Source organism: Cavia porcellus, unplaced genomic scaffold (assembly GCF_034190915.1).
Source record: "Cavia porcellus strain 051 isolate PalLab524CR breed Dunkin Hartley unplaced genomic scaffold, mCavPor4.1 scaffold_9, whole genome shotgun sequence".
Lineage (NCBI taxonomy): Eukaryota > Metazoa > Chordata > Mammalia > Rodentia > Caviidae > Cavia > Cavia porcellus.
In genome coordinates this window covers 76,505,236-76,514,533 of record NW_026947492.1, presented here as the reverse complement: position 1 = coordinate 76,514,533, position 9,298 = coordinate 76,505,236, and the positions used below count along the sequence as shown (strand labels likewise).

The 9,298-nt window shown below is 45.7% G+C and overlaps 1 long non-coding RNA gene across 1 annotated transcript in view; it reads right to left on the bottom strand.

Moving 5' to 3' along the window:
• Positions 1–2,277: 2,277 nt before the first annotated feature.
• The window catches only part of LOC106026408 (uncharacterized), a 38,126-nt gene continuing 31,105 nt past the window's right edge, over positions 2,278–9,298 (bottom strand). Inside the window, exons 4-6 of the long non-coding RNA XR_010049888.1 lie at positions 7,229–7,319; positions 5,375–6,326; positions 2,278–2,532 (exon numbers count right to left, since the gene is read on the bottom strand). This is a non-coding gene — a long non-coding RNA (uncharacterized LOC106026408). The remainder of the gene's footprint in view (positions 2,533–5,374; positions 6,327–7,228; positions 7,320–9,298) is intronic.

Sequence of the window (9,298 nt, the reverse complement as noted above, 5' to 3'; positions counted from 1 at the left end):
AGAGCTTTACATCTACCCAGTAAATTTCATCTGGCCCCTCTGATGCTAGTAAAATACTGAAAAGTGCATTAAATTCCACTTTACAGGTTTCATGATTTGAAAACAGCTCCAGGCAGTCTGGGGCCTGAGGCCAGGCTGGAGCAGACTCCCAGGGCTGCTTTGTCCCCGTGGAGGCTGGAGATCTGTCCCTGCCCCTCCATGCCCAGTCCAGCTGGGTGAGGTCCCCTGGCCCTTGGACATCACTTCTGCCCCAGGTCTATGCCAGCCAATCCAGCTCTACTGAGAGGAGAAAAAAGCAATTAAATTAGGAGGCAGAGGGTTGCTCGCTGCCTGGGACAGGAGCGGACAAGCGTCATTAAAATGGGGATTTAGTCGCTGACTTATTAAAATAGAGCTGACCCCTCCGCAAAAGGTTCCCCCACCCAAACATGCTTCAGCAAATTTCCCTGAGGCAGGCGTCTGACTTCCAACCTGGTTTTAATGGGCTGTTTTCCTTGCCTTTAGAGGTTGTTAAGACTCCCTGAGTCCGCTAACAGATGAGGTTGGTCACCATGGTGATTGGCTTCTTGGGACCTCCCATCTTGGAGAGACGTCACCCCTTAGTCAGGTCTTCTGTCCCTTCGAGGAGGAGGGCCCTAGGGCCAGGCTGGGGCTGCCCAGAGCCCCACCGAGGGAAGTGGGCAGGCAGGAGCCATGCTGTCACCACAGCCGGCCCTGGGGCAGTCCTTTCCTGTGGGATTCTGGGTGGTGGACTTGGTGCTGTTGTACTAAAACCTCCATCTGTGGAAACTAACAAATCTGAGAGCTTATGCTACTATCTGAGAACTGAGGGGTTGCTTTTTAATTTTTTAAATTAAATCAGTTGGTACAATTTAGATATGCTTAATGATCATACTCATCATAGGGAATTTGTACTTGAATACGATAGATTTGGATTCCTCTTTTTTTTCCCAGGCTCCTCCCCTCCCTTCCACCCTTCTTCCTCTCCCTGTTACTTTTGAAGACGGAGAGGAACATGGGTCTGGGGGTATGATTAGAAGAGGGAGCTGGGACAACTGAGGGTTTTGGACAACTTGGAGTGGTAGGAGTTGATGGAAGCCTAGAAACTTTGTGCTTTGGGAACCAGGTGATGGAGTCAAACTGAGTGGCGTGGGGAGGCAGAGTCAGGATGATCCCACTGCCGGGCAGAACCCCACAGTCACAGACGTCCACCCCCAAGAAAGCATCAGTGAAAGTAGGGCCCAGTAAATGAATAAAGTGTAGGCAAGAGACAAACCTGAAACTCCCAGAAATACTTTGGAGATGATGGGAAGGAGTGCGGTGGAGGGTAGACGTGTGGGGACAGAGACCCTCACAGAGGGAGCAAGGGACAGCGTCACTTTGGAGTAGCAAAGGCTTGGAAGGCTTTGTCATGAATGTTATAGATCCAGTCTTCCAACCACCACAGCAAGCATCGCCCTTCTGGTTTCACAGGTAAGGAAGTGAAGACATAAAGGTCAACTCAGACGATCTGGGGAAGCTGAGGAATGTGAAACTCCGTATTGTCTGTGCTATATATCACGCCACTCAGTCTACCACCCGGTGACACCTGTCCTTGGGCCTGTTCCCTGCCTGGAAGAGGGATGGAGGAGAGGGGACGTGAACATAAATCTCCTAAAAGAACAGCTGCAGCCCGGCTCTTGTTTTGACTGTACCGTGTGACACAAAACAAAGCAAAAACAAATGCGGCCAAAGTTCTTGGCCTTCGTCTGCCAAGTCACAGCCAAAACACAGAGACTCTGTGATTCAGGGAGCTCCACCCATCTCCTCAGGTTGGTCTGCTTAGGGTGCCAAGAGGTTTAGAAGCTGCAGTTACACCGAAGCCGTAGTGAGTGATCCCTGTTTCATGGTCCTGTACCTCTGGGCATAGCAGGGGATGAGTGGTAAGGCCACCCCCCACCCAAAGACACAGCGTGTGGCCTGAGGGAACTCTCCTACTGTAGAGCCAGGATGCGGTTGCTGTGGTTGACACTTGGAGCATTCGCCGTTTTGCTGCCCTTGAAATATCTTTCTGACACTGTGCTGGAGTCTTTGCCCCATCTCTGATCCTCCCCGCCTCCCCGGCTCCCCTGAGAATTCTAAACCTTGTTTTCCCAGGTTCCAAGAAAGTCAATTAGCAGTGGATGATTGCAGCTCATCAGGCCCTCATCCCCATTTCAATTTCAACCACAGAGGCAAAGTGACTTTTAAAAGACCGACCGAAGGGAAATTCTCTTTACCACACTCCAGCACAGAAAGTTGAGATTAAAATAAAATCTGTCTTTTGCTGAGAAATTCCATTCCTGTAAATAATTCTTAGGACAATGATGCTAAACGTAGCAGGAGTTTCCCATCCAAAGTTCTTTACTGAAGGTAACTGGACTTGGGGTTGACCTAAACCCCTACAGCAGGTGAAAGGATCCGAAGGTGACACTTTACCCAGGAGGAAGCCAGGTGTAGCAGTTAAGAGATTTTGAAAAGCAAAGCAGCACAAGGAACTGCTGATGCTTTCAACTGAGGGGAGCAAACAGAAAACAAAAGTTAACAGTGTCAGCGTCACTAAAAAGCAGTTTTAATACCTAGAAGAAAGCACAACAAAATATTTCAAGGGCTGGATGTGCATGGTGGGACCACCTTATTTTTCTTCCTTGTATGGGTTCACCTGAATTTTTCACATATATCTTATGCTGATATACCTTACTGTTATAATTTTATTCTTGAAAGATTTTCAATCATCTTATGGGAAAGCAAACTCATCAAATAATTTCCTTTCCTTGGTAACTGTGGCTTCAAACTCAAAGTCAATCTGCTTGAAAAGAACCACCCAGCTGCTTTTAAAGCACTGTCTATACCAGGAAAATACTTCATTCTCTTAACTCACAATGATCATCTTAAGACACACTATCATTTGGGTCTCATGGAGTTAGACAAGTGCAAAAACTGACACACCTTCACGTACAAGCATGCAAAGTTGTGACATATTTAAAATGATCTGTTTGGTCTCTGCAGCCTGATTCCCAGCACGATGGGCATTAGAAGCCTCATAGTTTCTGAGCAATAGGGGTGCTAGGTGAATGCTTTCTCCAAATATTTGGTCACTGAACCCAGATTCGATCCCTTGAAATTTCCCCAGCAATTGGAGCATCTTTTAATGAGGCTACTCTTACATTTCCCAAGTGAGAAGACCAAGCCTGGACTGAAAAGGTGGAATTTTGGCCCCCACCTTAGTCCTCAGGAGATCAGGTTAATCACCCTTCCCATCTCCCCGGAAATCCCTAGGCTGTGTGGGGTTTGGAGGTGCTGGGCTGCATGCTGGCCCCAGGAGTGTGGAAGCCCCTGCAGCCTGAGCCCTTCCTGACCTTGCCCGTGCACCTCTCTATGTGGCTGTTCATCGTTGTTCTTAGCTAAATCCTTTACAACCAGTGGAAATGCAGGGCTCTCTCTATTCTGGGAGCCACCCTAGCTAATTAATCATACCCCGGAAGGTGATAATGGTAAACCCCAAATTATAGCCTGTCAGACCTTCCAAAGCATGCAGTGAAGCTGAAGGAGTTGGTCACATAGAAATCAGCAGTGACTGAGGCTTGGGCACCAGCGGGAAGAGGGACGCAGATAACATGTTAACAGATGCAGGGATGTGGTCAGGTGGAGAGCTCCAAAGAGCAACAGGGTGACAGAGGCTGAGGACAGTGAATTATACATTTCCTAAGGATGCCCCCAACACGAAGAAATGATAAATGGCTGTCCCAACTACCCCGCCCCATCATCACACACTGCACATGGAGGAAACGTCAGATGGAACCGTGCACCATAATGTGTGGATTAAAGATGAAAACAGTGAACCTGACTCAAAATGCAAACATATATACACACACACACACCAAAATGTACCTGGTAATTAGAGTTTTTAGTAGCCATAGTGAAGACAGCAAAACAAAGGTGAACTAATTTTAGTAGCACTTTTTTCACCCATTACATGCAAAATACTATGAATGTTTAATTAACATAAAAAAGTTAGTGCTATGCTTGGGAGTTTTTCCACACCAGCTCTTCAGGTCCCGTGTGCATTCATATGTGCATGATATTTCGATGCAAGCCACACTGTGCCAAGCATCCCAGAGCCACATGCTGGCTGCAGGCTCTCTCCGCATGGGACAAGGATGTTTCTAAACCTCCTGTCTCAGACAAAGCCGTGCACTTCAGGACGACTGTGGAAGTGGAATCGAACTCTCCTGGAGTTCTCGAGAACTCCCAGTCTCGCCTGTTTCCCCACCTGCAGCAGCAGGAGCGAAGGAGGAAAGCAGCCAGGGAAGAGAGGTGTGTGAACCAAGCACAGCGGAGTAGGGGCCTCACAAGTAGGCCCCGCTCGCCGTCATGCTGTTTGTGGTTCAGTCACCTGCTTCCTGTCCTTGGTACTGAGTGTGTAGTAGCTGATACTTGGTATTGTTTGTTCAGAAAAAGCAGGAAATACGGTACTCATTCAAATAACTTCATTTCTGGCACTTAGATTAGGTTGCTTCAAAATAATCTCAGTTGTTATTTAAGATTTTGTGTTATTTGACTCCATGACCACAATATTTAAAATATAATTTTCTTTTGGTATCGGGAATTGAACTTAAGACCTTGCACTTGCCAGGCAGGAGCCGTGCACTGAGCTGTGTCTCTGGCCTTAAAATATAATTTAATGTTACACCATTTCTATGACAGGAGCGTTGTCTCCAGCAAGATTTTAATTGATGCCTCAAATACTGATTTACTGTAATTGCATCATCATCCAGCTGTTATAATGTCAAGCAAACAAATCGCGTTAATCAGCAGTGTTGTCACTTACACAGAGATGGCACAGGGCATAGTGGGACCCTTGTCAAGTGTCACATGGAGGAAGCTGCTTCTCTTTCAGGATGACCCACCAAGGTCATTTTCCATCTGCAGCCCTGTCTTTCTCATTCCCCAGTTTCTTTCGGTGTTTCTTGACACAAGTCACAGCTGACCCATTCTTTCCATTTGAATATACAGTTGTTTAAAATAGATGCCAGACACCATCGGTGAGAGGAGTCCTACAAATGGCACGTGGTGAGATGGACATGTGCCTGCCACAGTGGCCGCAAATCAGAAGGTGAGAGGGACCTGCGGCTCTGCCTGCCTGCCTCGGGACTGGAGAGCAGAATCCTTGCAGGTACACTGAGCTGCTGTGTGAGCCACAGTCTGGATTGAGATTAAACATTTCCACGTAAGACATCCCAGAAGCTTATGGGGCTCGATGGATTTTTAATGATTACTAAAGATTTTCTTGGAATTCATTATTATGTGTAATACCAGCTTATACCTACCTGAAGGACGTAAAAGTGAAACCAACCTGGTGAGAAGAAAGGCAGATTGTCTTCCTTCCCCACCTAACGGTGACTTCACACTCAAAGGCTCTCTGCTGTGAAAACTCTGAAACTTATGATAATTCGGAATTCTTCCAGCAGATCATCTGCACATTTCCACGTTAAAGAGAACATGGAATCTGTGATGACAGAATATGAAGTGTGATGAAAAAGATACAAAGAATGGTAAATTTTAAAAATTTATTTCCGTCAAAGACACCTTGCCATAACCCCCCTTGAAGTACTCCTCTTCACTAGTACCTGCGTCCCATCCTTCCCACCACTTTCCGGGGCAGTTCTGTAAATCCTCTTTCGTGAGTGTCTGTAGGTGTAATTAAACAGTACAGTGAAGGCTGCTGCCTGGCACCATCCAGCAGAAAGGCAGAGGTGTAAACATGCTGCGGTGGATCATCATCTGTCTTATTCATGGCATCCGGAGCCCTGTGACTTCTGCCTCCTCCCCAAAGTTAAAACGGCTAAGAGCGGTCAACCCTTTCAGTCAGCTCAGGATGCTGAGTTAGCCCCGACAGTCAACTAGAGACACTCAGGAAAGAGCTTTCCAGAACAGCTTTGGAGAGTGGTCGAAGGGTGTGTTCTAAGTGAGGGGGAGGAGTTTGAGAAGGATTAATGTCCATGGGCCTTTTATTATAATAACTTTTCCTTTTAACATTCAATGTTATTTTTAATGATGCCTCAGATGCAGGTACTTTGAAAATCTTACAGTAAAATAATACTGAGGGGGAATATAGAGCAGAAGAAAACTATTCAGCTCATGAGCCACTAATGGAGAAGTTTCTGAGCAGCTGCAGGTCATCTCAAGGAGGAAGGCTAGCTAGGAGACGCCAGGATGCCTCCATTCCAGTCCTGACCCCACTCATCAGCTAGGTCTTCTTGGCATGCCGCTTCACCTCTAGCCTCTGTTTGCTTTGATTTCTTCACCTATGAAAGAAAAGCATCAGAATAGATGTATTTTCCTTGCCAGGAATGAAGTTCTCCAATGCTGTGACCCTAAATTTAGACATATACAGGGATCCAACACAGGTGGTAAGGATAGAAATGCCAGTCAAATATGGATAACTGCGTACGGTCCCACCTAACAGTTCCCAGAGGAGTTCAGACAGCCACGTACTACACACACCTTCACGCAAGAGTTTACCACACAGGGCACAGGAAAAGGGAAATAAGAGAACATTTATTTTGACTCTTGTGCCCATCAGCAGCTTTTTCAGAGAATGCAATCAAGCTCTGGGATACGGTAGCATAACACATCCAAGACTCAACATTCCCAAGTCATTTCTCTGTGGTTGTCTGTGACGGGCCGAGAAATGGTAATCAGAGCCTGTGTTGATTCTGTCTGAAAACGCCATCTGGTCCTCAGTCTGTATGTGGGCCGCGGATGTCACAGCCTAGCTATGGTCACCACGGCATGCAAAGGTCAAAGAGGGATCTAATTACATGCCCTAGTGCGTAAAGGCCAGAGTCGCCTGAGCATGAGCTTAATCACTCGGGCCAAACAAGACCCATCTATAATTTTAATTATCAGCAAATCCGACAACTCTATCAAATACCAATTATTTGGCTGTTGCTGAGAATAATTGTCTTGTCTTGTTAGCCTCCAGAGCAACCCCTTGAGGGAGGCTGCAATGTTTCCCTTAATATAAATATTTATTAAAATCCATCAAGCAGGATTAGACTCATTTAATGATGCTCAGTATTGCTGGCTTATATTATTTATTTTGTAGAACTTCCAGAATGGGGAGAATGTTACAGAGAGACTGACAACCTGTCCACTTCTAAATTCCCGGCCACAAGTTAGGACACAGGACACACCAGTGGCTCACCTTTTTAAATGATTGAAATAGTACATCTTGGCATTCAGCAAAACTGCCCTGGGGCCCCATTCAGTGACAAAGCCATTCTGTGACTGTGCCCCTGAAATACAGGATAAAAACTCCCTGAAGAGTGCATAGTGCAATTGTCTTAGACAGGACTTAGATTTCTTTAATTCCAAAATTAGGCTTTGCATAGGGAATCTAAGAAATAGCCCATTCATGATGAATCCTAACATTAAGCAGTGGTTACTCTGAGCATGCTGGCAAATGGGGTGAACATGCTGGTTCAGTACCTGCTGAACCCCCATGATCTCAGACAGATTAACCTGAGAGTGTGGGGGGAAATTCAAAAGGGAAGTGTCCACATCACCCAAGTTTTTGTTTTTAAAAACTGACTATCTTGAGAGCGAATGTCTTCAAGTGAGTCGTGTCTAAAGCCTGTCCCAGGCTGCCGTCCCGTGTGACCCACCCTCTCGTGTGTGGCAAGAGCTCTGCCTTCTGCTGTGCTCCTCTCTCCCTCTTCCTTTTCACCTATAGCAATTAAGCCACAAGCAGGAAGTCAGCTGTGCGGCTTTGTGACTCCAGAGCTCCTCAGTCATTTTTGACTCTTATAATTTTTACCTGCAATTAGGCTTTCATTAGCTTCCTTCCTGATATTTTACATGTCCAATAAGCCCTTGGTTTCCTTAATTACTAAGTAACCTTCCTTTTTCATCCTGAGGGCTATTTTTATTCCAACAATATTTATGGCTAATTGGCACACATATACTTTTATCCTTAAATGTCCGTGTCTGTCCTTTTTTGAATCCTCTGTTTCGCTCTTTGGGAAACATTTTGTGCTCCTTGGTGACGCTTCATATTAGGTCTTTCTGCTGTGGCAGTCCAATGTCTCTCTTCTCCAGAAGTAGTTTGCAATCTCATCCCCCTCATTTATGAATGACGCTTTGTGCTTCCTGACAGTCTCTCTCTCTCTCTCTCTCTCTTTCTCTCTCTCTCTCTCTCTCTCTCTCTCTCTCTCTCTCTCTCTCTCTCTCTCTCTCTCCTCATGACCATCAAAACAACGCTGATCTTGCGGTCGGTTGGAGCCCACAGGTCTCTCCGTGCTACGCTGCTCCTTGCCTGTGTGCTTCCTTCGTTCCCACTCAGATATTTTCCACTCTGCCTTCTGGCCTAGGAACAAAGAGCCAGATCCAGGCAGCAGCACCCACGTGACTGCCTGTGCAGTTGGAGCCACGCTGTCTCGATTAACAACTCTGGCGCTGAGTCCACAGCTTCCTTCTCTGAGTAGACCCTGAACCTCAGACATTTATAGGAAATTAAGGTTGGTTAGGAGTCCCAGAACTGGCCCCTCTAAGGAAAGTAAAACTACCTTTAAAGCACATAATAACACACACATTTCATTAAATAAGGAATGCATACTAATTGCCAGTGTGTCACAAAAGGCAGATAGAAAACAGAAGAAAGACCATGCAATCACCTTCACCCAGAGACTGTTATATAATACATATTCTAGATATTTTAACCACCTTTGCTTTAGCTAGCAAAGAAACCGTCCCTCTCTTTACCTTTCACTCCACCATGCGTGCGTGTCTCTCTCCTGGAGTAAGGTTTGTTTTATTTTAAAGGAACTAGTGGCATGCTTTGGTTTTTCCTTTCACCTGACAAGTCTAGTTTTAAATTTGTCTTTCCTCATAAATAACTTTGCCCCAATTTCTCTGCATATATTCATATCTCATTCAGTGAATGAGCTTCTCTCTTGGCTTTTCCTCCTTGGTTTTTCACGTACAAACCCAAACATATTTATTTCCCTGAAGTTTAGATGAAAGTTTTTGTTTCATTTACAGAAAAGGATGTCATAAGTCAGAGATCGCAGACCACATCCGGGGCCGGGACAGAATGAAAGACAGGCGGCCATCGTGATGAGACAGCTACTCCTCAAGTCAAGCATTAGCCGGAGCTACGTGGTTGGAAAACCCAGTGGGCACGAGTCCAGTAGAAGAACATTTGAACTAAAAGTGTCTTATCCTAAAGTGCACATTTTTATTTAATTCAGGGTAAAGCAGAATGAATCATAATAGG